General features: G+C 48.1%; 1 protein-coding gene and 1 long non-coding RNA gene across 3 annotated transcripts in view; one reads left to right on the top strand and one right to left on the bottom strand.

Moving 5' to 3' along the window:
- Positions 1 to 593, top strand: part of LOC137527844 (uncharacterized) — an 83,273-nt gene extending 82,680 nt beyond the window's left edge. The window contains exon 4 of one of the 2 annotated variants that reach the window (XR_011023224.1): positions 468 to 593. This is a non-coding gene — a long non-coding RNA (uncharacterized lncRNA). The remainder of the gene's footprint in view (positions 1 to 467) is intronic. The other variant, XR_011023225.1, reaches the window with a different exon arrangement.
- KCND1 (potassium voltage-gated channel subfamily D member 1) overlaps positions 1 to 24,764 on the bottom strand; it is a 185,777-nt gene that overhangs the window by 55,274 nt on the left and 105,739 nt on the right. The gene's annotated exons all lie outside the window — the stretch shown is intronic.

Genomic DNA, 24,764 nt, shown 5'->3' with positions numbered 1-24,764 from the left:
GGGGAGCAGATGGAGACACAAACTACTACATGGAGATCTTGCCATCTTCAGAGGTGAAAGGACAGAGCTAATTTCTGGGGAATCTCACCACCAGGAAAAGAGAGGATAAATCCTCTCCGGGAGCATATAAAGCGATGTACAATTTTTGTCGCCCATAGGGATCTGGACTCGATCCCTCTGACCACAGTTCAGTAAGCTAGCTACATGTTCTGTTACTATGGAGGGGGCAGGGGGACAACACTCGGCATACAGTGGAGGGGTAAGGAGGTAGCATTAGCCTGCACTCAGACAAGATGATGTGGCAGGCCAGATCTCTCATCGATGCATCAGGGAGTGTCGGGGCTGCTGTATACACACTACAGTATACATAAACAAATGGACCAGCACCATGCATACACATTTAATAGGATTGAATCCTATATAATAAAACCCGTGTGTCTCTGCTTTCTCCTGTGTCCCTGTGTCAGAGCTTCCAGACCTGACAGCTTTTTCCAACTGCCAAGCAAGCAACATCTCCCTGTGTGCAAATACTTCGGACAGCAGTGGGAGACGGGTGAGCTGGCCGCGTCTGTGCGCGCGTTGCGGAGGGCTTTTACTGGTAATTGAATAAACCTGTAGAATGTGCTATGACCAATATATAATTCAATTGGAAAAAGGAAGAGGAAAGCTGCCCTATCAAAGCACCAGACTGACAAGTAGGATAAATCCAAAGTACAAAAAAATCTATATTGATTTCCAACCATATAAATATAAAAACAATTAAAAATCACTTTTAAGTGATACCTCCGGTGTCCAAAAAATAATTATATATAAACACATATCAGTAATTGAATAAAATGGGTACCTTCTCTCCACATAATAATGAAGCAATTAAAAAAATGGCCAATAGAACAATCTCTAAGGCCCAGTGCACACCAAAACCGCTAGCAGATCCACAAAACGCTAGCGGTTTTTGGAGCAGATTTCAGAGCGAGTCTAGGTATGCTTAGAGACATTTTCTAAACATACCTAGCGGTTTTGGGTGCATTTTTGTGTAGCAAATTTCATATATTGTTACAGTAAAAGCTGTTACTGAACAGCTTCTGTCACAAAAACGCCTGGCAAACCGCTCTGATCTAGCGTTTTTCAGAGCGGTTTGCGTTTTTCCTATACTTTACATTGAGGACGAAATGCTTCTGCAAACCGCAAAAATGCTGCAGGAGCCACGTTTGCGGTTTGCTGCAAACCTCAAACCGCCGGCGTGCCCCATCCCATTGAAATACATTAGCCAAGCGGAGTTACAGGCGGATGCGGGCAGCGGATCGCACCTAAAACCGCTCGGTGTGCACTGGGCCTTAGATATATGCAAAATAGCAGAAATATAAAACACACATGAAAATCTAATAAACTAATTAAGGTGTGCAGGTGAACAATTTCAATATGAATGAATATCCATACTCTATGATTAACCACTTACTGACAAGCTGGCGCATTAAAACGTCCTATTAGAGCCTGTTAACGGCTCCAGGACGTTTTAATGCGTTGCTCGCTCCCGCCGCTGCTGTGCATGTGTGCGCCTCCCCCGCCACCGTAAATAGTTGCCTTAGGGACTTAGATTTTATTTTATGAGGGTATATCACTATTACTTTACTACATAGGGGCTTGTAATTATGGATCGGACAAAAAAAAAAAAAAAGACAGAAAACTTACACCTACTGTATATTTCCCAATAATATATTGTCGCCATACATTGTCATAGGGACGAGAAAAAGAGAGAACACCAAGAGCCCAATATAGTGTAGTATGTACTGGTAAGGTATAATTGATAGAGTAATAATATTAATTTAATACTCACAAACCAGGGTTACCAAGTAGGCAACCACTGTCAAAGCAGGTGGGGAGATTGTCCTGACCCCACTCAGGATTAAAAAGTCGCTCTCTGTAGTTGAAGAAGGAAGGGTACAACCCTCCACCAAGGGTGGACTTGATGTAGATAATAGGATAACAGAGGCGCCAATAGGATAAAAAGGCTTTCCAGTCAAAACAATTTTATTGGATACTCCAAATAAAGTGCAACGCGTTTCACGGGATACAAACCCGCTTCATCAGGCAATAACAGATAGGAGTAAACAGCATCTGCCAGTATCATCAACACTGAGGCGCTCAGTGTTGATGATACTGGCAGATGCTGTTTACTCCTATCTGTTATTGCCTGATGAAACGGGTTTGTATCCCGTGAAACGCGTTGCACTTTATTTGGAGTATCCAATAAAATTGTTTTGACTGAAAATCCACAGTCGTGTGTTCTGCTTGGAGGGGGTGAGTCCACCACTGCCTCCTCTATTACCAAGATGGGTTTTTAAGTTCTTTTAGTGTTTTTTATCCTATTGGCGCCTCTGTTATCCTATTATCTATTGTCATAGGGACATCATTTAAATGGTCTAATAATTGGGCCAAATGGGCAAATACAATTTGTGGGTTTTATACACAGGAGAATGTTTTATTTTAAAAATATAATGGCCAAAACCTGAGAAATAATGATTTTTTCGATTTTTATTTTATTTTTTCCGTTAAAATGCATTTAGAATAAAAAAATTCTTAGCAAAATGTACTACCCACAGAAAGCCTAATTGGTAGCAAAAAAAAACAAGGTATGGATCATTTTGTTATAATAAATAGTAATAAAGTTATTACTGGCAGGTGAAAATTGCTCTTGTCACCGATATGGGGTGAAGTGGTTAAGAAAAATAAAAAATATATATGTATATTATATGTTTCAGAAAAAAATTAGATTCTCAGGAGAGGCAGCCTACATCTCCCCGCTGTGAACAATGTAGGCTACTTGCACACCAAGACGTTGCGTTAGGTGCTACGTTAAGGTCGCATAACGTGCACCTAACGCAACGTATGGTGGTGCAGGAGAGGACGGTAGAGTGAGCCGTATTAGGCGGCTCTATCCTTATAAGGTCTCCCAGAGTGGCGCTGATTGGCCGGCGGGACCACGTGATGCGGAGCGAGACACTCCGCATCACGTGGTCCCGCCGGCCAATCAGGGGCCGCCAGTGCAGTGAATATTAAGTAGCCATGTGCGCGGCTACTGTAGCGACATCTCCCCGCCTCCTCTCCGCCCCCCACTGAGCATGTGCAAACAGTCTAACGCGGCTATAGCCGCTCTAACGCCGTAGCATGCTGCACTTTCACAACAACGTGCAGCGTTACATGTAACGCAACGTGGGCAGTGTGAACAGCCCACTTGTGTTACATTGCTGTGCGTTGGGGGAGCGTTATAGGCGCCTGTAACGTCTTAGTGTGTAAGCAGCCGTAAGGTGTGAACAAGGCCCAGGATTTTACTGCTGAACTGATAATTACAAAATAATATTAAAGAGGCCCTGTAATGACAGAGTAGAATACAGTAAATTATTCAGGATACCCACTTTTACATTCAATATCCTGGTTTCAGCATCAAAAACACTTCCTATATCTATACAGTATATTGCTCTATGTATTGGTATATAGTCTCACCCTCCCAGTGAATGATGTCCAGCCTAAGCTGATTAGCTATGCAGAATTCTCCACCCCAGAGCATTCTGGGTGACTGGGTTTATTTTGTACTGGCTTCCAAACTCTCAGTAAACAACCATTCCGCAGAGATCACCTGACAGGACTAAAGATGTCGCCACCTGTGCTAAATTTCAGAAAGTAAATCAGGGAGAGGAAGGATTTTCGTACGGGTAAACACTGACTAAATAATCTGTAAATGAATATTGTAAAATGTATTCATTATGGGGTTTTTTCCACTACAGGTCCTCTTTTAAGAGCTGTATGCCAATGTTAATCATAATTAGTGATGATCAGCTAATTACAGTTACGCTAAATATTTGTGATTACGCCCATATGTAATTCTGATTCGTAAATTCAATTGATCTTGTGTAATCATTCGTAATTTTTGTGATTTTTGCATTTCCTTTTCATTTTTAACCACCTCACAAACGCGGTCACAAGGTGGCTTCCCAGAACTACCTAACGCTGATTGGTGTCAAGTCCTGGGGGAGGAGATTAGCTTGGATCGTGCATGGCTGCTGAATGACAGAGCGGAGCTCCGAGACCAGCCTGCCTGCCCGTGATCGCGGGAGGAAGGCTGTTACACAAAAAACCCCAGTTTATTTACATGTACAGCACTGAAATCTACCGCACCGCTGTACAGGGGACAGCTCTGTCACTGAGCTGTCCCCTTGAGTGTGTCACAAGAAGATCCCTCTCATAGGTTGGTGGCAACAAAAAGGAGGCAATTTTCAATTGTGTTCTTGGTTGTATGGTTCTGCAGCAAGCTTTTAAAGCTGCTAAGTGCTGAATTGTAAAAAATAGCCTGGTCACTGGGGGGGGGGGGGGGGGGGGGGGGGTGTAAGCCTGTGGTCCTTAAGTGGTTAAAGAGAACCTGTAACAAAAAAAAGTTCCCCTGGGGGGTACTCACCTCGGGAGGGGGAAGCCTTAGGGTCCCAATGAGGCTTCCCCCTCCCCTGTAGCTGCAGGCAGTCCAGCGCTGGCTCCCCCAAACTATCCTGGAATTCTCCCTCGATGAGTCTGACAAGCGCTGATTTATTTATTCTTCCTGACTCCAGTGGGGGCGCTGTTGCGGCTCTCCGCACGGAGATAGGCAAAAATAGCCGATCTCTGTTGGGTCCGCTCTACTACACAGGAGCAGGAGACTAGCGCCTACGCAGTAGAGCGGACCTTATTATGTAGAAGAACCGGAAGAAAAAATTCCCCGCACTCCAACGATCTTATGGGAATACACGTTTGGGTGCAATATACTGCCACTGTTGCTGTGCCTCCACGAGCAAGAAGAAACATACAAAGTTCGTTTTAAGAAGAAGCCTGGGCACCAAACAACTTGACCTTCAACATTTAATGCACCACATACAGTGTAAGATAAGTTGCAGCAGATTACAATGTGGTATAACCATCAGTTTACATCACCCATCCGGGAAGCACCCCTCACACAGAGCCCCCGTCCTCCGACAATTGTTTCGCACCAGCTGGTGCTTGATCACGGAGAGATCAACCTTCTGGCGTGTAGGTAATCCATCAACGCCATATGCGGAAGGGCGCCTTCAAATAGCGTAACTCCTATACGCCCCTCTGTGCGCCCGCACCAATGAACAGCCAGCTCCTAAAGCCGACACGGAACGTGCTACGTCTGTGCACTTCCGCGTTCAGCAAAACAAACCGACCAATCCTAGCTGCCCTTGACGCTCACATCAGCGAACGTCGGCATTGCCATGGATACGGGTAAACATACCCAGAAGATGTAGCAAGGCCGCCTCCCCCTAGCAATCCGAGGGGAAGAAAGCAAACGTTGCCGCATCCTGGACGGCTTAATGGAGGCGCTGCAGCAGCGGTGCGGGCGTCAAGGCGCACAAGAACACTAGGTAACAAATGTAGCTAACAAAAGGCACTTAATATCTAGACAATAGTTAGGCATTTAGGTTAAGAACACGAGGCTACCGGAGAAAGGTAGAGGCACAAGAAATTACATCTATGACATGACAATATACAGAACGTTCAGAAATACAGGAGAGAGACTAGAAGACATAGTATTATGTCCACATAATACCCCCAATAACCAAACCAGTCTAGGGGACACTTTTGTACGTTATTCAATCTTACCCCCAATAGAGAAAAGTCACCCAAAATTAAAATAAAATGAATTAAACACCAGCACCAAAACATCAGGGCAGGGTCTGTTATTTTTCTAAAAAGACACCCAGCTCATTGCGGTCATTGAAGCCTAGGGGTCCCATGGCCTCAGTTCTGGAAATCCAAAAAGATTCCCTTTGTGAGAGGAGCCGTTCCCGGTCTCCCCCCCTTCTTGGGGCCACGACAGCGACCAACCCCACCATTCTCAGGAGGGAAGGGTCGCTGCCGTGGCCCTCCTCAAAGTGTTTTACCAACCTGGGCACCCCCCCTTCATTTTTGCGAATCGAGCGAATATGCTCAACTAATCTTTCGCGCATGGGCCGTGTCGTCTTTCCAATATAGAAAAACGAACAAGGACACAGGAGGGCATACACCACAAACTCGGTTCTACACGTGATGAAGTTCTTAATCTGGAACTGTATGGGGCCAAGTCTCACCTGTTTCGTCTTCATAACATTAGGACATGTGGGACAGTGACCACAAGGGAATGTACCTACCACTTTTTTACTGTCTAACCAAGTTTCACGTATCGGATATACAAATTCACTATTTGTCAACATTGAACCCAGGGTGGTTCCTTTTCTGAATGACACTATAGGGGCTTTGGTCACCTTGGGGTCTAACCCCTTGTCTTGTTCCAATATCTGCCAGTTGCGCTTAACAATTTCTTGTATCTTATCTGACATGGGGGAAAAATCAAACACCATCGTAAAGGCATCATTAGCTTCTTTCTCTCTAACCTGTAGCAGATCTTTGCGATCCTTACTACGGACACTTTCCAAAGCATAATTTAAGTGTTCTTCCTCATATCCCCTTGCAAGGAAGCGATTGTGCATCTCCTGTGCCTGTTGTTCAAAATCCTCTCCTCTAGTATTGTTCCTACGTAATCTAAGGAACTGCCCATATGGTATAGCTGATTTCACATGGGGTGGATGGTAACTCGCATTGTGCAAAACCGAGTTTGTGGCCGTATCCTTCCTGTGTCCCTTTGTCACTAAAACACCGTCCGCCACTTCGACCATTAAATCCAGGAACGGGATCTTAACCCCTCCCCATTCAGATGTAAAGGACATATTCATGTTGTTCACATTAAGGTAAGCAAGGAACGCTTCAAAATCATCCCTGGTGGATGCCCATACGATCAGCACATCGTCCACGTATCTGTGCCATGCCCTCAAATGACATCTATATGGATTGCGCTCACTATAGATGTATTCGGCCTCCCACCTAGCCAAAAAAATATTTGCGAACGTTGGGGCTACCGAAGTCCCCATCGCCGTCCCTGCGATCTGTTTATACCAAACACCCCCGAACCGAAACGCGTTGTGATTTAGCACAAATTCCAGACACTGTCCTAAAAATTCGCTACCCGCCTCATCAACCAATTTGGTTGCAAAAAGCATATCTAATACGGTCCTGACCCCCATTGCCTGCGGTATCCTGTTGTACAGGTTCACCACATCAATGGAGGCCAGGCTGTCATCATCACGCCACTCGGTTTGTTCAATTATCTGGAGGACATGCATTGTGTCCTTCAGAAACGAGGGAATGTAGTCCAACAGGGGACGAAGGGCATGGTCCAGATACTTAGAGAGGGGCTCAGTTACTGAGCCCCTCCCTGAGACGATGGGCCGGCCGGGGGGATCCACCAGGGATTTGTGAACCTTAGGCAGAAAATATATAACCGGTTTTTTTGGGAAGGGTTGGTACAAATCCTCTCCCAATTTGGGACTTAGGAAACCATCCTGCACCCCCAACCTCAACAAACCCCTTAATTTCTGCTGGTACATGAATGTAGGATCTGATCTTAGCTTCACGTAGGTGGAGGGATCATTGAGCTGCCTCATTGCCTCATCAATATATTTTCCAGTAGATAACACCACAATGTTACCCCCCTTATCAGCTTTCTTTACTGTTAAATCTGGGCGGGATTTAAGCCACTTAACTGCTCTCCATTCACGGGCTGAAAGATTACGTTCCTCAACGGGATATACTAAAGCTTTAACTTCCTTGAGGACCTGTTTCTGAAAAATGTCTAACGCTGATCCTGCTAAAGGTGGAAAGGGAGTGATAGATTTACATGCCCTATATTGTGGTGAGGGTCCCTGATATTCAACTATAGTATTGCTTTCAGCTGATAATGATTGTAAATCGTTCAGTGCAATGCAGTCCCCAAAGGTCCACCTGGGTTGGAAACCCAATTGCCCAATCGGTTGTTCCTTTTCCACAATGGGTTGGCTACCAAAAAGCTTGTGTATATTCATGTTCCTAATGTTTTTGTAAAGATCAATTTCAAACCGGGTATAATTGAAACTCCCAGTCACCACAAAATTGAGACCCTTTTCTAACATTTCAACACAAGAGGCTGGTAAGGTCTCTCCAGATAGATTCACCACCTGCAGTTTATTAGCTGTGTTTAAATCATCCCTTAATCTTTGATTACAGTCAGGCCTTTCCAGGACACTGTTTTGGAACTGTGGTCCTCGTCTCCTCCTGCGCCCTCTCCTTGTCTTTTTCCCCCTAAAGGGGCAGGCTTAGGTTTTTTCCCTCTATTGTCGCCTTCTGAATCAGACCCTGATTCCGATGTCCAAGTGCCTCGCTTAGGTTTCCTTGGCTTTTTTCTCCTATTATTCTTGGGCTTGGGTTTTGGATCTATCGGGACCCAGTCGAACACACGACCGGTTTCAAAGTCGTCCCGATCCCTCAGATATTTATTTAGTTTCCGTTCCTTAACTTCTCTCTGTATTGGTATCAGTCTTTTGTCTATCTTTGCCTCGATCTCCTTGGCCTTGTCCCCAATAGCTACTTTATATAGCTGATCTTTAAGCTCATCGATGTCATCAGACAATTTGTCATGTTCCTGCTCGGATCTTTCCAAGGCTAGCCCCAATAAGACCTTGGCATGGTCTAAGTGGGCCTGTTTCCATTTGTCGACAAATGCTGTATCGTCACTATATTCAGCTGGGGGTCTATAATACCGAAAGCCACGTGATACATAACCTTTATCTTTGTATTGCAGTAGAGCGGACCGACAGCAATCGGCTATTTCCGCCTATCTCAGAGCAGAGAGCCGATACTGCGCCTGCGCTGGAGCCGGGAAGGTAAATATTTACATCCCCGCTGTTCAGGGAGCTTTATCGCCGATGCCTCAATAGGATCCGGAGGCTTCCCCCTACCGAGATGAGTACCCCCAGGGGAGTTTTTTTTCATTACAGGTTTTCTTTAAAATCGATTCTCTCAAAAACGACAAGGTCTTTTTGAAAAATGTAGCAATTTTGTTGGCAATAGCATGTATCAGGGCTTTGATATTATCCGCTAGCACAAAATCCGTTGGCACAAAATTATGCAAAATTACGAATACTTACAATTACAATTAATTACGATGTTTCCTGAAATTTTGCAACATAATTGTACATTTCAATGCAAAATTACATCTATGAGAAATTTGCGCTCATCACGAATGATAATGTTTTTATGCAAGTTTACAGTTCTCACTAAACCAGTATGTACGGTATAATAGGTTTCTGCATTGTGGCTGTATGCAGTTAAATGGAATAGCGTTTTTCAGAGGTTTCCTGTTATTCTCTGGGCAGTTTCTGCAGAATGGGAAGGACAAATGTAACATCACAAGTCTGCCCTGCGCTATGCACAAATGGAAAAATCTCTCTGCCATATGCAACAAAAGCAGAGCCTGCCAAATGAGACCACAAGCTAATTACATTTATTTTTTATTACAGCCCAATAGACTCCAGTTCATATGTGGCTTGTCGCTGCGGTGTTAAATGAAATGAATTAACTGGCAGAGGCCAACTGTCACAATCCGGCAGAGCAAGGCCCGCATTTGTGGACAAAAAACTCTCCCAGATTCATGGCTGCGCGGCCGGCACGAGTCACCTCTGCACCAGAGGCAGAGACCGAACAGGCAAAAATCAATACAAGCAACGCGACGGCACACGATAATTCAAACTATTAACAGTAACATGGATTTAATTACATAGCCCTAGCAGCCCGTCCTGCTGCTGGGCAAGCAAGGGGTAAGAAGGCCTATGTGCTACACTTTAAGGGAACCTGGAATTAAAGGAATATGGAGGCTGCCATCTTCACTCCCTTATAAACAATGCCAATTGCCAGGCCGTCCATTTTGAGCTATAGGGGCCGTTTACACTTGTCCTTAAAGCCAATGGTTACCAGTTCAAAAATAAAAAAGTCAGATACTCACCTAAGGAGAGGGAAGGCCCGGTCCTAATGAGCCTTCCCTCTCCTCTCCCGGTGCCCTCGGTGCTGCGCTGGCTCCCCCGTTCGCGTCCGCCGCCGCAGAGACTTCGGAGGTCTTCGGGAGCACTCGGGCTTCCGGAGACGGGCCGCTCCATACTACGCACGCGCGAGTGCGTCATAGAGGGCGCTCGCGCATGCGTAGTATGGAGCGGCCTGTCTTCGGGAGCCCGAGTGCTCCCGAAGGCTTCCGAAACCTCCCTTCGGTGGCGGAAGTTGCAGTATTTGACCGAACTGGTCGAATACTGCTACGGGGGACCCTGCGCGGGACCGGGCTTCAGGAGAGGAGAGGGAAGGCTCATCAGGACCGAGCCTTCCCTCTCCTTAGGTGAGTATCTGACTTTTTTATTTTTGAACTGGTAAACATTCACTTTAAAGTGCTATGAAACTCAGCATTTCTAAAAGATTCTTTACAGCATAAAAGGTATTCCCAGGAAAAACACTGGTAGCAGAACAGTATTCAAACAGTTAAACACAGTACTTTCTTCTTCAGTGGGAAGCTTAGCGCCCTTGGCGAACTTGAGGAAGTGATTACAACTGTGGCTGATAGAAAAACAAACAAGATAATATAAACACTGTGTCTCAGCTGAATCCAAGCCAAAAGTGTTCACAGGAGAAGACACATTCTTAGGGCTGGTTCAAACTGACGTCCGCCCAGCGTCTTGTTCTGCGGCATCTCAGACGCGAGGCGTTTGGCGACTTTCAGTGGCTTCCCATCGCAGTCTGCATTTTTCGTCCCCATAGGGGGACACTAGACACGGCGGTTAATCCCCTCTACATGTAGTGTCCAGGGTCACCTCAAATGATGGGGAAAACCGGAATCGGAATGCCCCGCTCGCGCAAACGCTGGTAAAAGGCCAGTACAAAAGCTCCAATTCTCTTGAATGGGAGTGTTTAATGATGAGTTCCGGATACCGGCAGTAAACACAGGGCAGACGTCCATATGAACCAGCCACTACTGGATACATTGTAATATATAAATATAGCAGCTTTGCAATAAATTACAATGGAAGCTTTCAGTGCAGATAACTGTACATTGGGAACTTGTAATTTGTAAACAGACAATATTACTTGTGCATAAAAGCAAATATGATAACACTAGTGCGGAATTAGCAGCGTTTCCCCATATGCGATTCTGATGGTGAAACACAGACTATTGAATCAATGGGCTGCCATGGGAATCATGAGCGGGGACGTTTCGGTCGCCATGCAGCAGTTTTCGCTGCACACATCCAAATCCCTATAGTCGTGCATGGCATGGCAACGTGGCTTCACAAAAGCACAGGCGCTGTGTTCGATTCTGAAAGATACAGCACCCCACTGGAAACGGGCCCTCAGCATTGTGTATATCTGTAGCATCTGTCAGGGCAGGCGTCAATCAGAGGCGAAGGTTAGATCAAGGCCAAGGTAGTTTAGGCAAGGTTTGTGTGTGTGTGTCTTTCTGTCTGTGTGTGTGCCTGTGTGTGTGCGTGCATGTCTGTGTGTATGTGACTGTGTATGTCTGTGTGTTTGTGACTGTGTATGTCTGTGTGTATGTGACTGTGTGTGCCTGCATATCTGTGTGTATGTGACCGTGTGTGCCTGCATGTCTGTGTGTATGTGACTGTGTGTGCGTGCATGTCTGTGTGTATGTGACTGTGTGTGCGTGCATGTCTGTGTGTATGTGACTGTGTGTGCCTGCATGTCTGTGTGTATGTGACTGTGTGTGCCTGCATGTCTGTGTGTATGTGACTGTGTGTGCGTGCATGTCTGTGTGTATGTGACTGTGTGTGCCTGCATGTCTGTGTGTATGTGACTGTGTGTGTCTGTGTGTATGTGACTGTGTATGTCTGTGTGTATGTGACTGTGTGTGCCTGCATATCTGTGTGTATGTGACCGTGTGTGCCTGCATGTCTGTGTGTATGTGACTGTGTGTGCGTGCATGTCTGTGTGTATGTGACTGTGTGTGCGTGCATGTCTGTGTGTATGTGACTGTGTGTGCCTGCATGTCTGTGTGTATGTGACTGTGTGTGCCTGCATGTCTGTGTGTATGTGACTGTGTGTGCGTGCATGTCTGTGTGTATGTGACTGTGTGTGCCTGCATGTCTGTGTGTATGTGACTGTGTGTGTCTGCATGTCTGTGTGTATGTGACTGTGAGTGCGTGCATGTCTGTGTGTATGTGACTGTGTATGTCTGTGTGTATGTGACTGTGTGTGCGTGCATGTCTGTGTGTATGTGACTGTGAGTGCGTGCATTTCTGTGTGTATGTGACTGTGTATGTCTGTGTGTGTATGTGACTGTGTGTGTCTGCATGTCTGTGTGTATGTGACTGTGAGTGCGTGCATGTCTGTGTGTATGTGACTGTGTGCTTGCATGTCTGTGTGTATGTGACTGTGTATGTCTGTGTGTATATGACTGTGTATGTCTCCGTGTATGTGACTGTGTGCCTGCATGTCTGTGTGTATGTGACTGTGTGTGCGTGTATGTCTGTGTGTATGTGACTGTGTGTGCGTGCATGTCTGTGTGTATGTGACTGTGAGTGCGTGCATGTCTGTGTGTATGTGACTGTGTGCTTGCATGTCTGTGTGTATGTGACTGTGTATGTCTGTGTGTATGTGACTGTGTGTGCGTGCATGTCTGTGTGTATGTGACTGTGAGTGCATGTGTGTATGTGACTGTGAGTGCGTGCATGTCTGTGTGTATGTGACTGTGTGCTTGCATGTCTGTGTGTATGTGACTGTGTATGTCTGTGTGTATATGACTGTGTATGTCTCTGTGTACGTGACTGTGTGTGCGTGTATGTCTGTGTGTATGTGACTGTGTGTGCGCGCATGTCTGTGTGTATGTGACTGTGAGTGCGTGCATGTCTGTGTGTATGTGACTGTGTGCTTGCATGTCTGTGTGTATGTGACTGTGTATGTCTGTGTGTATGTGGCTGTGTGTGCATGAATGTCTGTGTGTATGTGACTGTGTATGTCTGTGTGTATGTGACTGTGTATGTCTGTGTGTATATGACTGTGTATGTCTGTGTGTATGTGACTGTGTGCCTGCATGCAGGGGCGTCTCACCCACCAGGCAAGTATAGGCGGTTGCCTGGGGTACCATGAGGTGGTGAGGCGCCATGAGGTGGTGAGGCGCATTCCCCCGCCGCTGCTACCGTGACCATGTTTTTTTTTTTATATTATATTACCTCTAGAGTTGGGCCGAACCTCCGATTTTAGGTTCGCGAACCTGGTTCGCGAACTTCCGCGGAAGGTTCGGTTCGCGTTAAAGTTCGCGAACCGCAATAGACTTCAATGGGGATGCGAACTTTGAAAAAAAAAATAATTATGCTGGCCACAAAAGTGATGGAAAAGATGTTTCAAGGGGTCTAACACCTGGAGGGGGGCATGGCGGAGTGGGATACATGCCAAAAGTCCCGGGGAAAAATCTGGATTTGACGCAAAGCAGCGTTTTAAGGGCAGAAATCACATTGAATGCTAAATGACAGGCCTAAAGTGCTTTCAAACATCTTGCATGTGTATACATCAATCAGGTAGTGTAATTAAGGTACTGCTTCACACTGACACACCAAACTCACCGTGTAACTCACCGCAAACAGCTGTTTGTGTAGTGACGGCCGTGCTGGACTGGTGCGCACCATGGCGAGAGTGCAGGTTTTGGTGGCTTTACAGCCCATATGGTCGCCTGGCTGATGTAGCTGAATGACAGAACAGTGACTGTCCAGCTGATCAAATTTGGTCTGACCACAATGAGGCAACGACCTTATTATCGTGGGTGTGCCCCCCGAGACACTCATCTAGGCGCCGGTCATTGCTTCATTGTGATACGCAAGCCCCTTCACCACGGCAAGGTAATGATCACGAAGGGGAATGGGCGCATGTACATGCCTTTTCTTTTGTTGTTGCAGCTGCCCGCAGTGCAGCCAGAAAAATTAGGCAGTCATGTTCACGCACCAGAAAAATCATTACAGCGGCCGCTGCTAGCAGCGGCCTAAAAAATTCAGCAATCCGCCTGGAGTCCCGGACCCTGTTGGTGGTGGCGGAGAAGGTAGTCAAGCGGCCTGCAGGCAGACATGCTGTGTGGAGGGACTGGGAGCGACTTAGTCTTCTTGGGGCAGGCCAGGCAGCCAGTCACACGGCGTGCAGGCAGAGATGCTGTGTGTGCGGGGACTGACTTAGTCTTGGGGTGGGCAGCAGCCCTCCGGGATCCATGCCTCATTCATTTTGATAAAGGTGAGGTACTTAACACTTTTGTGACTTAGGCGACTTCTCTTCTCTGTGACAATGCCTCCAGCTGCGCTGAAGGTCCTTTCTGACAGGACGCTTGCGGCAGGGCAGGAGAGAAGTTGGATGGCAAATTGGGACAGCTCTGGCCACAGGTCAAGCCTGCGCACCCAGTAGTTCAAGGGTTCCTCATCGCTGTTCACAGCAGTGTCTACATCCACACTTAAGGCCAGGTAGTCGGCTACCTGCCGTTCCAGGCGTTGGTGGAGGGTGGATCCAGAAGGGCTACGGCGAGGCGTTGGACTAAAGAACGTCCGCATGTCCGACATCACCATGAGATCGCTGGAGCGTCCTGTCTTTGACTGCGTGGACACGGGAGGAGGATTAGTGGCAGTGGTACCTTGCTGGCGTTGTGCCGTCACATCACCCTTAAAGGCATTGTAAAGCATAGTTGACAGCTGGTTCTGCATGTGCTGCATCCTTTCCACCTTCCGGTGAGTTGGTAACAGGTCCGCCACTTTGTGCCTGTACCGAGGGTCTAGTAGTGTGGCCACCCAGTACTGCTCATTCCCCTTGAGGTTTTTTATACGGGGGTCCCTCAACAGGCAGGACAGCATAAAAGACGACATCTGCACAAAGTCGGATCCAGTACCCTCCATCTCCTCTTGCTCTTCCTCAGTGACGTCAGGTAAGTCAACCTCCTCCCCCCAGCCGCGAACAATACCACGGGAAGGTTGAGCAGCACAAGCCCCTTGCGATGCCTGCTGAGGTTGTTCTCCTGCCGCTGTCCCCCCCTCCTCCTCCTCCTCCCCCCCCAAAGAAACACCTTGCTCATCATCCTCTGAGTCTGACTCGTCTTCTGCACACGACTTCTCTTCTTCCTCCTCCTCCCCCCTCTGTGCTGCCGCAGGTGTTGAGGAAACAGCTGGGTCTGATGAAAATTGGTCCCATGCCTGTTCCTGCCGTAACGGTTCCTGGTCACGCTCATTCACAGCTTCATCCGCCACTCTACGCACAGCACGCTCCAAGAAGTAAGCGTAGGGAATTAAGTCGCTGATGGTGCCCTCACTGCGGCTCACCAGGTTGGTCACCTCCTCAAACGGCCGCATGAGCCTGCATGCATTTTCCATCAGTGTCCAGTTGTCGGGCCAGAACATCCCCATCTTCCCAGACTGTTTCATTCTACTGTAGTTGTAGAGGTAGTGGGTCACGGCTTTCTTCTGTTCTAGCAGGCGGGAGAACATGAGCAGGGTCGAGTTCCAGCGAGTCGGGCTATCGCAAATGAGGCGTCTCACCGGCATGTTGTTTTTGCACTGAATTTCCGCAAAGCGTGCCATGGCTGTGTAAGACCGCCTCAAATGCCCACAGAACTTCCTGGCCTGCTTCAGGACATTCGCTAAGCCAGGGTACTTTGCCACAAATCTTTGAACCACTAGATTCATGACATGTGCCATGCAGGGTATGTGTGTCAGCTTCCCCATATGCAAAGCGGCAAGCAGATTACTGCCGTTGTCGCACACCACGTTGCCTATCTCCAGGTGGTGCGGGGTCAGCCACTCATCCACCTGTTTCTTAAGAGCAGCCAGGAGAGCTGCTCCAGGTTGACTCTCCGCTTTGAGACAAGACATGTCTAAGATGGCATGACACCGTCTTACCTGGCATGCAGCATAGGCCCTGCGGAGCTGGGGCTGTGTAGCTGGAGAGGAGAACTGCCACTCAGCCAAGGAGGAGGAGGACAGCGAAGAGCATATATCAGGTGGAGAGGAGGTGGCAGGAGGCCTGCCTGCAAGCCGTGGAGGTGTCACAATTTGGTCCGCTGCGCCCTGCTTGCCATCGTTCACCACCAGGTTCACCCAATGGGCTGTGTAGGTAATGTAGCGGCCCTGCCCGTGCTTGGCAGACCAGGCATCCGTGGTCAGGTGTACCCTTGACCCAACGCTCTTCGCAAGAGATGACACCACTTGCCTCTTAACTTCACGGTGCAGTTGGGGTATGGCCTTTCTCGAAAAATAAGTGCGGCCTGGCATCTTCCACTGCGGTGTTCCGATGGCCACAAATTTCCGGAAGGCCTCAGAGTCCACCAGCCGGTATGGTAACAGCTGCCGAGCTAACAGTTCTGCCACGCCAGCTGTCAGACGCCGGGCAAGGGGGTGACTGTCCGAAATTGGCTTCTTCCGCTCAAACATTTCCTTCACGGACACCTGACTGCTGCTGTGGGCAGAGGAGCAGGAACCGCTCAAGGGCAGAGGCGGAGTGGAGGAGGGTGCCTGTGAAGGTGGAAGGGAGAAAGCGGCAGAAGCAGATAATGCACCTGATGGAGGAGGAAGAGGAGAAGGAGGGTGGCTTTGCTTTTGTGTGCTGCTGCTGCTTTTGCTCAGGTGGCCATCCCATTGCTGTTTGTGCCTTTTCTCCAGGTGCCTTCGTAAGGCACTTTTTCCTACGTGAGTGTTGGCCTTTCCACGGCTCAATTTTTGTTGGCAGAGCGAACAGATGGCTTTGGTCCGATCTGAGGCACACACATTAAAAAATTTCCACACCGCTGAGCCACCCTGGGATGTGGGCACTATGGGGACCTCAGCAGCTGATGCTGAAGGGCAAGTTGGCTGGCTGTACATAGGTGGCGATACATGGTGCCGGACTCTGCCACCAGCTGTTTCTGACGAAGAGCTGCCCCAGCTTCTTTCAGCAACTTCTCTCCTCCTACTACTCTCTGACTCCCCCTCTGAACTGTCCCCCTCTTCATCTCCTCTATTGGGAACATACAGAGGATCCCTATTACCGTCATCATCGTAGTCATCCTGCCCAGCTTCGCTTGCTTCAGACAAATCCAAACTTGCACCATCAGTAGGTCCTTCATCCTCCTGACACGTTACATCCATAGTGTTGCCGCGTAACTCAGACATATGAGCTGGTGAAAATTCATCTGGCTGTAACAACAATGGCTGTGCATCAGTGATTTCACCACTAAATAATTCTTGCGAAGTGTCAAATGCAGCGGAAGTGGTGCTAGTAGTAGCGCTGGTGGCTAAGCAAGATGAGGTGTTCTGTGTCGCTAAATACTCAACCACGTCCTGACAATCTTGGGAGGTGATGGGACGTGCCTTCTTCCGAGCACTGTACTGTGGGCCAGGTCCACACGAAATTACATTTACACGACCTCGCGCAGACCTGCCGGGTGGCCTTCCTCTGGCTCTGGCACTACCTCTTCCTCTACCTGTTTTGTCCATATCGGGTATGCACGGAGTGGTATATCACACTGCGTGCACTCACGTAGGTAGGTGGGTTCACTTAACTGCACAGGTATGCGCACTGATGCGGTGGGTTCACTGAACAGAACAGGTATACAGTGGCGGGTTCACAGAACAGGTATGCAGTGGCAGGTTCACTGAACACAACAGGTATGCAGTGGCAGGTTCACTGAACACAACAGATATGCAGTGGCGGGTTCACTGAACAGGTATACAGTGGCGGGTTCACTAAACAGAACAGGTATACAGTGGCGGGTTCACTAAACAGAACAGGTATACAGTGACGGGTTCACAGAACAGGTATGCAGTGGCAGGTTCACTGAACACAACAGGTATGCAGTGGCGGGTTCACTGAACAGGTATACAGTGGCGGGTTCACTGAACAGAACAGGTATGCAGTGGCGGGTTCACTAAACAGAACAGGTATACAGTGGCGGGTTCACAGAACAGGTATGCAGTGGCAGGTTCACTGAACACAACAGGTATGCAGTGGCGGGTTCACTGAACAGGTATACAGTGGCGGGTCCACTGAACAGAACAGGTATGCAGTGGCGGGTTCACTGAACAGGTATACAGTGGCGGGTCCACTGAACAGAACAGGTATGCAGTGGCGGGTTCACTAAACAGAACAGGTATACAGTGGCGGGTTCACTAAACAGAACAGGTATACAGTGGCGGGTTCACAGAACAGGTATGCAGTGGCAGGTTCACTGAACACAACAGGTATGCAGTGGCGGGTTCACTGAACAGGTATACAGTGGCGGGTCCACTGAACAGAACAGGTATGCAGTGGCGGGTTCACTAAACAGAACAGGTATACAGTGGCGGGTTCACAGAACAGGTATGCAGTGGCAGGTTCACTGAACACAACAGGTATGCAGTGGCGGGTTCACTGAACAGGTATACAGTGGCGGGTCCACTGAACAGAACAGGTATGCAGTGGCGGGTTCACTAAACAGAACAGGTATACAGTGGCGGGTTCACTAAACAGAACAGGTATACAGTGGCGGGTTCACAGAACAGGTATGCAGTGGCAGGTTCACTGAACACAACAGGTATGCAGTGGCGGGTTCACTGAACAGGTATACAGTTGCGGGTCCACTGAACAGAACAGGTATGCAGTGGCGGGTTCACTAAACAGAACAGGTATACAGTGGCGGGTTCACTAAACAGAACAGGTATACAGTGGCGGGTTCACAGAACAGGTATGCAGTGACAGGTTCACTGAACACAACAGGTATGCAGTGGCGGGTTCACTGAACAGGTATACAGTGGCGGGTCCACTGAACAGAACAGGTATGCAGTGGCGGGTTCACTGAACAGGTATACAGTGGCGGGTCCGCTGAACAGAACAGGTATGCAGTGGCAGGTTCACCGAACAGGTATTCAGTGGTGGGTTCACAGCACAGGTATGCAGTGGTGGGTGCACAGCACAGGTATGCAGTGGTGGGTTCAATGAACAGGTATACAGTGGCGGGTCCACTGAACAGAACAGGTATGCAGTGGCAGGTTCACTGAACAGGTATGCAGTGGTGGGTTCACAGCACAGGTATGCAGTGGTGGTTTCACAGAACAGGTATGCAGTGGTGGGTGCACAGCACAGGTATGCAGTGGTGGGTTCAATGAACAGGTATACAGTGGCGGGTCCACTGAACAGAACAGGTATGCAGTGGCAGGTTCACTGAACAGGTATGCAGTGGTGGGTTCACAGCACAGGTATGCAGTGGTGGGTTCACAGAACAGGTATGCAGTGGTGGGTTCACAGCACAGGTATGCAGTGGTGGGTTCAATGAACAGGTATACAGTGGCGGGTCCACTGAACAGAACAGGTATGCAGTGGCAGGTTCACTGAACAGGTATGCAGTGGTGGGTTCACAGCACAGGTATGCAGTGGTGGGTTCACTGAACAGGTATGCAGTGGTGGGTTCACAGCACAGGTATGCAGTGGTGGGTTCACAGCACAGGTATGCAGTGGTGGGTTCACAGCACAGGTATGCAGTGGTGGGTTCACAGCACAGGTATGCAGTGGTGGGTTCACAGAACAGGTATGCAGCCAGACAGGAACAAGTTAAGCCTAACTAATCTTTCCCTGAGAGACAGTCTGCAGCAGCTCGCCCTACTCTCACTAACGCAGGCAGCACACGAGTGACCGTAATGGCCGCCGCTGCCTGCCTTATATAAGGGGGGTGGGGCTCCAGGGGCTAGTGTAGCCTAATTGGCTACACTGGGCCTGCTGACTGTGATGTAGAGGGTCAAAGTTGACCCTCCATGTGCATTATGGGGCGAACCGAACTTCCGCAAAGGTTCGCCTGCGGGACGCGAACACGAACCACTGAAGTTCGCATGGAACCGTTCTCAGGCGAACCGTTCGGCCCAACTCTATACCTCCCGACTCAGTCCCCGGTGCTCGGCACACTACCATGTGCTCAGCAGTGCCTCCACCTCCACTTCTCCCCAGCCAATAGAGCAATCAATACTGCTCTTCTCTGCCAGGCTCCTTCTTTAAAGCCGTGCCCCTTCTTCTCAGTAGCCCAGTGGCCCAGCCTTTAACTCCGCCCCACGCCAGTCAAACCAGGAGCCAGCGGCCAGCCAGCTTATGCCCCCGACAGTCTGACCCCCCACCTGTGTCACTGGCTGCACACAGACACTGGAGCGAGACAGCCAGGGGACAGATGCAGTCACAGAGAGAAGAATGTGATGTGTCCGTGTTGGAGCCCCGCCCCCGCACAAGACAGCAACACAGCCCGGGAGAAGGGAAGTTTCTGCTCCAGTCCATAGTGTTGTCCGGATCATGAACGATTCGGATCTTTGATCCGAATCTATTTTATGAGTCGATCATCCGAATCATCAAAATGAGTGATTCGGATCGCAAAAGGGGCGGGGCCAGGAGCGACACGCCCCCTCTCAGCGGGCAGCGGGGTCCTGGAAGCAGAGCAGAGATGGATCGCTCTGTTGGATGGGAGCCAGCCTTGCAGCCACAGGTAGATGAGAGAGAGGGGACATGGGTGCCACTGCCAGATATGTGTAGAGCACACATACTGGCTGTAACGTGCTGCCCATTATAGGCTGTCTGTTCCGTAGTGCTGCACAGTGATCACATGGGAAGCTTTTGGCTCAGCTCAGCACAGCTCAGTAACTTTGCAGACATTGTGATTGAAAGGCAATATGATCCTCCTAAACAGCTGCACTTCACTTCTGGGAATGCTTTCTTTCACTGTGCGACCTTTTCTTTCAAAGTGTACAGATGAACATGTAGGTGAAATATATGTAAAGCATATGATTGCAGCATGTGGGTATTGTGTGCAAACATTTCTGCTCTCTGCTCGTCCCTCCTCCCATCTCTGTCCACTTCCTGCCCTCTGTCCATCTTCTCCCCTTCTCTGTGTGTCCACCCCCTCCCCTTCTCCTGTCCACAGACCTGTCCTGCTGTTCATTTCACCCCCGAATGCTTCCGGTAGTAAAATGATCCGAGATTCGGATCAAAGATCCGGATCTCTTCAATGATCCGATTCGAATCATCCGGATCATTGAAAAGATCCGAACTTCCCATCTCTACCAGTCCAGAGATGATAAGCTGCATGCACAGGCAGAAGAGAAGGTATGCAGGCAGGCTGCTAAGAACACTTCCTGTCCTGTGTGCAGACTCCCAGTACTGTTATAACTGCTAGAATGTGCCCTGCTCTTTTGATACTAGAGTTTTCTTTAAAAGCTGGTTAGGCTGTAGGGTGGTAAAGCTGTAAACCTGTGCTTTAGTGCTGTGCTGTCTCTCCCTCTCCCCTCTCTGTTCCTCTGCCCCCTCTTCCATCTTATGCTGTCTCTACCCCTCTCTGTTCCTCTGCACTCTCTTCCATCTTATGCTGTCTCTCCCTCTCCCCTCTGTTTCTCTGCACCCTCTTCCATCTTATGCTGTCTATCCCTCCCCCTCTCTGTTCCTCTACCCCCCTCTTACATCTTATGCTGCCTCTCCCTCTCTACTCTTTCCCTCTGCTCAGATTACGTGTATTTTCTGGTGAAACGCTTCCACATTACGATTATTTTCTGACAACGCTGCCCCATGATGATTATTTTCTGGTGAAACGCTGCTGCCCTATGATTAATTTCAGGTGAAATGCTGCTGCAATAAGTGTATTTTCTGGTGAAACGCTGCCACCTTACGAATATTTTCCGGTGAACTGCTGCTGCAATAAGTGTATTTTCTGGTGAATTACGATTCTGAATTATGATAATTACTATTATTTTCTGATGAAACACTGCCCCATTATGATTATTTTCTGGTGAAACGATGCTGCATTATGACTATTTTCCTGGGGGGGGGGGGGGGGGGCCACAGGTTTTCTCTCCTGGAGTGACAAAATGACTAGAGGCACCCCTGCCTGCATGTCTGTGTGTATGTGATTGTGTGTGCGTGTATGTCTGTGTGTATGTGACTGTGTATGTCTGTGTGTATGTCTGTGTGTGCATGTATGTCTGTGTGTATGTGACTGTGTATGTCTGTGTGTATGTGACTGTGTGTGTCTGCATGTCTGTGTGTATGTGACTGTGTGCTTGCATGTTTGTGTGTATGTGACTGTGTATGTCTGTGTGTATGTCTGTGTGTATGTGACTGTGTGCTTGCATGTCTGTGTGTATGTGACTGTGTGCTTGCATGTCTGTGTGTATGTGACTGTGTATGTCTGTGTGTATGTCTGTGTGTATGTGACTGTGTATGTCTGTGTGTATGTGACTGTGTATGTCTGTGTGTATATGACTGTGTATGTCTGTGTGTATGTGACTGTGTGCCTGCATGTCTGTGTGTATGTGATTGTGTGTGCGTGTATGTCTGTGTGTATGTGACTGTGTATGTCTGTGTGTATGTCTGTGTGTATGTGACTGTGTATGTCTGTGTGTATGTCTGTGTGTATGTGACTGTGTATGTCTGTGTGTATGTCTGTGTGTATGTGACTGTGTATGTCTGTGTGTATGTGACTGTGTATGTCTGTGTGTATATGACTGTGTATGTCTGTGTGTATGTGACTGTGTGCCTGCATGTCTGTGTGTATGTGATTGTGTGTGCGTGTATGTCTGTGTGTATGTGACTGTGTATGTCTGCGTGTATGTGACTGTGTGTGTCTGCATGTCTGTGTGTATGTGACTGTGTGTGCGTGCATGTCTGTGTATATGTGACTGTGTGCTTGCATGTCTGTGTGTATGTGACTGTGTATGTCTGTGTGTATGTCTCTGTGTATGTGACTGAGTGCCTGCATGTCTGTGTGTATGTGACTGTGTGTGCGTGTATGTCTGTGTGTATGTGACTGTGTGCGCGTGCATGTCTGTGTGTATGTGACTGTGAGTGCGTGCATGTCTGTGTGTATGTGACTGTGTGCTTGCATGTCTGTGTGTATGTGACTGTGTATGTCTGTGTGTATGTGACTGTGTGTGCGTGCATGTCTGTGTGTATGTGACTGTGTATGTCTGTGTGTATATGACTGTGTATGTCTGTGTGTATGTGACTGTGTGCCTGCATGTCTGTGTGTATGTGACTGTGTGTGCGTGTATGTCTGTGTGTATGTGACTGCGTATGTCTGTGTGTATGTGACTGTGTGTGCGTGTATGTCTGTGTGTATGTGACTGTGCATGTCTGTGTGTATGTGACTGTGTGTGTCTGCATGTCTGTGTGTATGTGACTGTGTGTGCGTGCTTGTCTGTGTGTATGTGACTGTGTGTGTCTGCATGTCTGTGTGTATGTGACTGTGTGTGCGTGCATGTCTGTGTGTATGTGACTGTGTGTGCCTGCATGTCTGTGTGTATGTGACTGTGTGTGCGTGCATGTCTGTGTGTATGTGACTGTGTGTGCCTGTGTGTATGTGACTGTGTGTGCCTGCATATCTGTGTGTATGTGACCGTGTGTGCCTGCATGTCTGTGTGTATGTGACTGTGTGTGCGTGCATGTCTGTGTGTATGTGACTGTGTGTGCGTGCATGTCTGTGTGTATGTGACTGTGTGTGCGTGCATGTCTGTGTGTATGTGACTGTGTGTGCCTGCATGTCTGTGTGTATGTGACTGTGTGTGTCTGCATGTCTGTGTGTATGTGACTGTGTGTGCGTGCATGTCTGTGTGTATGTGACTGTGTGTTCCTGCATGTCTGTGCGTATGTGACTGTGTATGTCTGTGTGTGTATGTGACTGTGTGCCTGCATGTCTGTATGTATGTGACTCTGTGTGCGTGCTTGTCTGTGTGTATGTAACTGTGTATGTGCATGTCTTTGTGTGCACGCCTGTGTGTGTGTGTGATTGCGTCTGTGTTTGTGTGCCTGTGTGTGTGCGCACACGCCTGTCTGTGTGTGTGCCTGTGTGTATGTGACTGTGTGTGTGTGTGCACGCCTGTGTGTGTGCATGCCTGTGTGTGTGTGTGTGTGTTTGTGTGGGTGTCTGTGTGCCTGTGTCTGTTTGTATGCCTGTGTGTGTCTGTGTGTGCGCCTGTGTGTAGCTTTTTACTGTATATTTTTCCCTGTCCTGTGGTTGTACCCCCTGTTAAAAATTCCACTGTGACGCCCGATGATTCTTTTACGCTAACAAAGTCAACCAAGAAAAAGAGAGAGGAAGAAGTTAAAACAATGAAATGAAATGGAAAAATAGCCTGGGGAATCGTAGAAATAGCAAAGCCAATATTAGTTCCCAGGGCTGCTTATCTGGAAGATGCAGTTATAGATGCCGCGATTTCCTCAGCCAGCGCCTTCCCATTGGATCACCTCCACAACGACATTCTGGAGGCGCAGCAGTGGCCCCCAGAGTTCAAACTGATTACCCACCATCAGTGTTTAAATAAGCGGCGTCCCTGCCTCACCACACGCTCTGCCAGCAGATACTGAGGCTGGGAAATTGGAAACAGCACAACAGGCCTAATTTATCTCAGTGTCTAAAGACCAACTGTTCACGCTGCCGTTCCAATGCTGCAAAAAGAAGGTAAAGTACAGTATAATATAGAGATTAGAGGGCGCTGCTCTTAATTGCTTAAATACCTCAGGATGGGGTATTCCAATTCTGGAAATATTACCCAACCAGTCCAATCACAATTGAACTGGTATAACCTCACTTCCTCCTGCTGCTACCTATAAAGATGGGTTACACCCCTTATCCCACCTCCACTGACACAAATTATTATATAGAAAAATAGGTGCGCTAGGATAAATAATAGATATTGATTATCACCAACTACAGTTCCTTGCAGATAAAAAATTCTTTATTATATAGTAAATTATCTATATCATGTCACAGTATGAAATAAAATTGTATTTGTCAATATCAATGATTGCAACAATCTTCCACACACCCATACACACATAGGAGATCTGGTTCCCTTTAAAAAAATAAGTCGACTATATAT

This window comes from Hyperolius riggenbachi, chromosome 8 (assembly GCF_040937935.1).
Source record: "Hyperolius riggenbachi isolate aHypRig1 chromosome 8, aHypRig1.pri, whole genome shotgun sequence".
NCBI classification, from domain to species: Eukaryota; Metazoa; Chordata; class Amphibia; order Anura; family Hyperoliidae; genus Hyperolius; species Hyperolius riggenbachi.
Note: the sequence above shows the minus strand (reverse complement) of the source record. Positions and strands in the feature narration are given on the sequence as shown.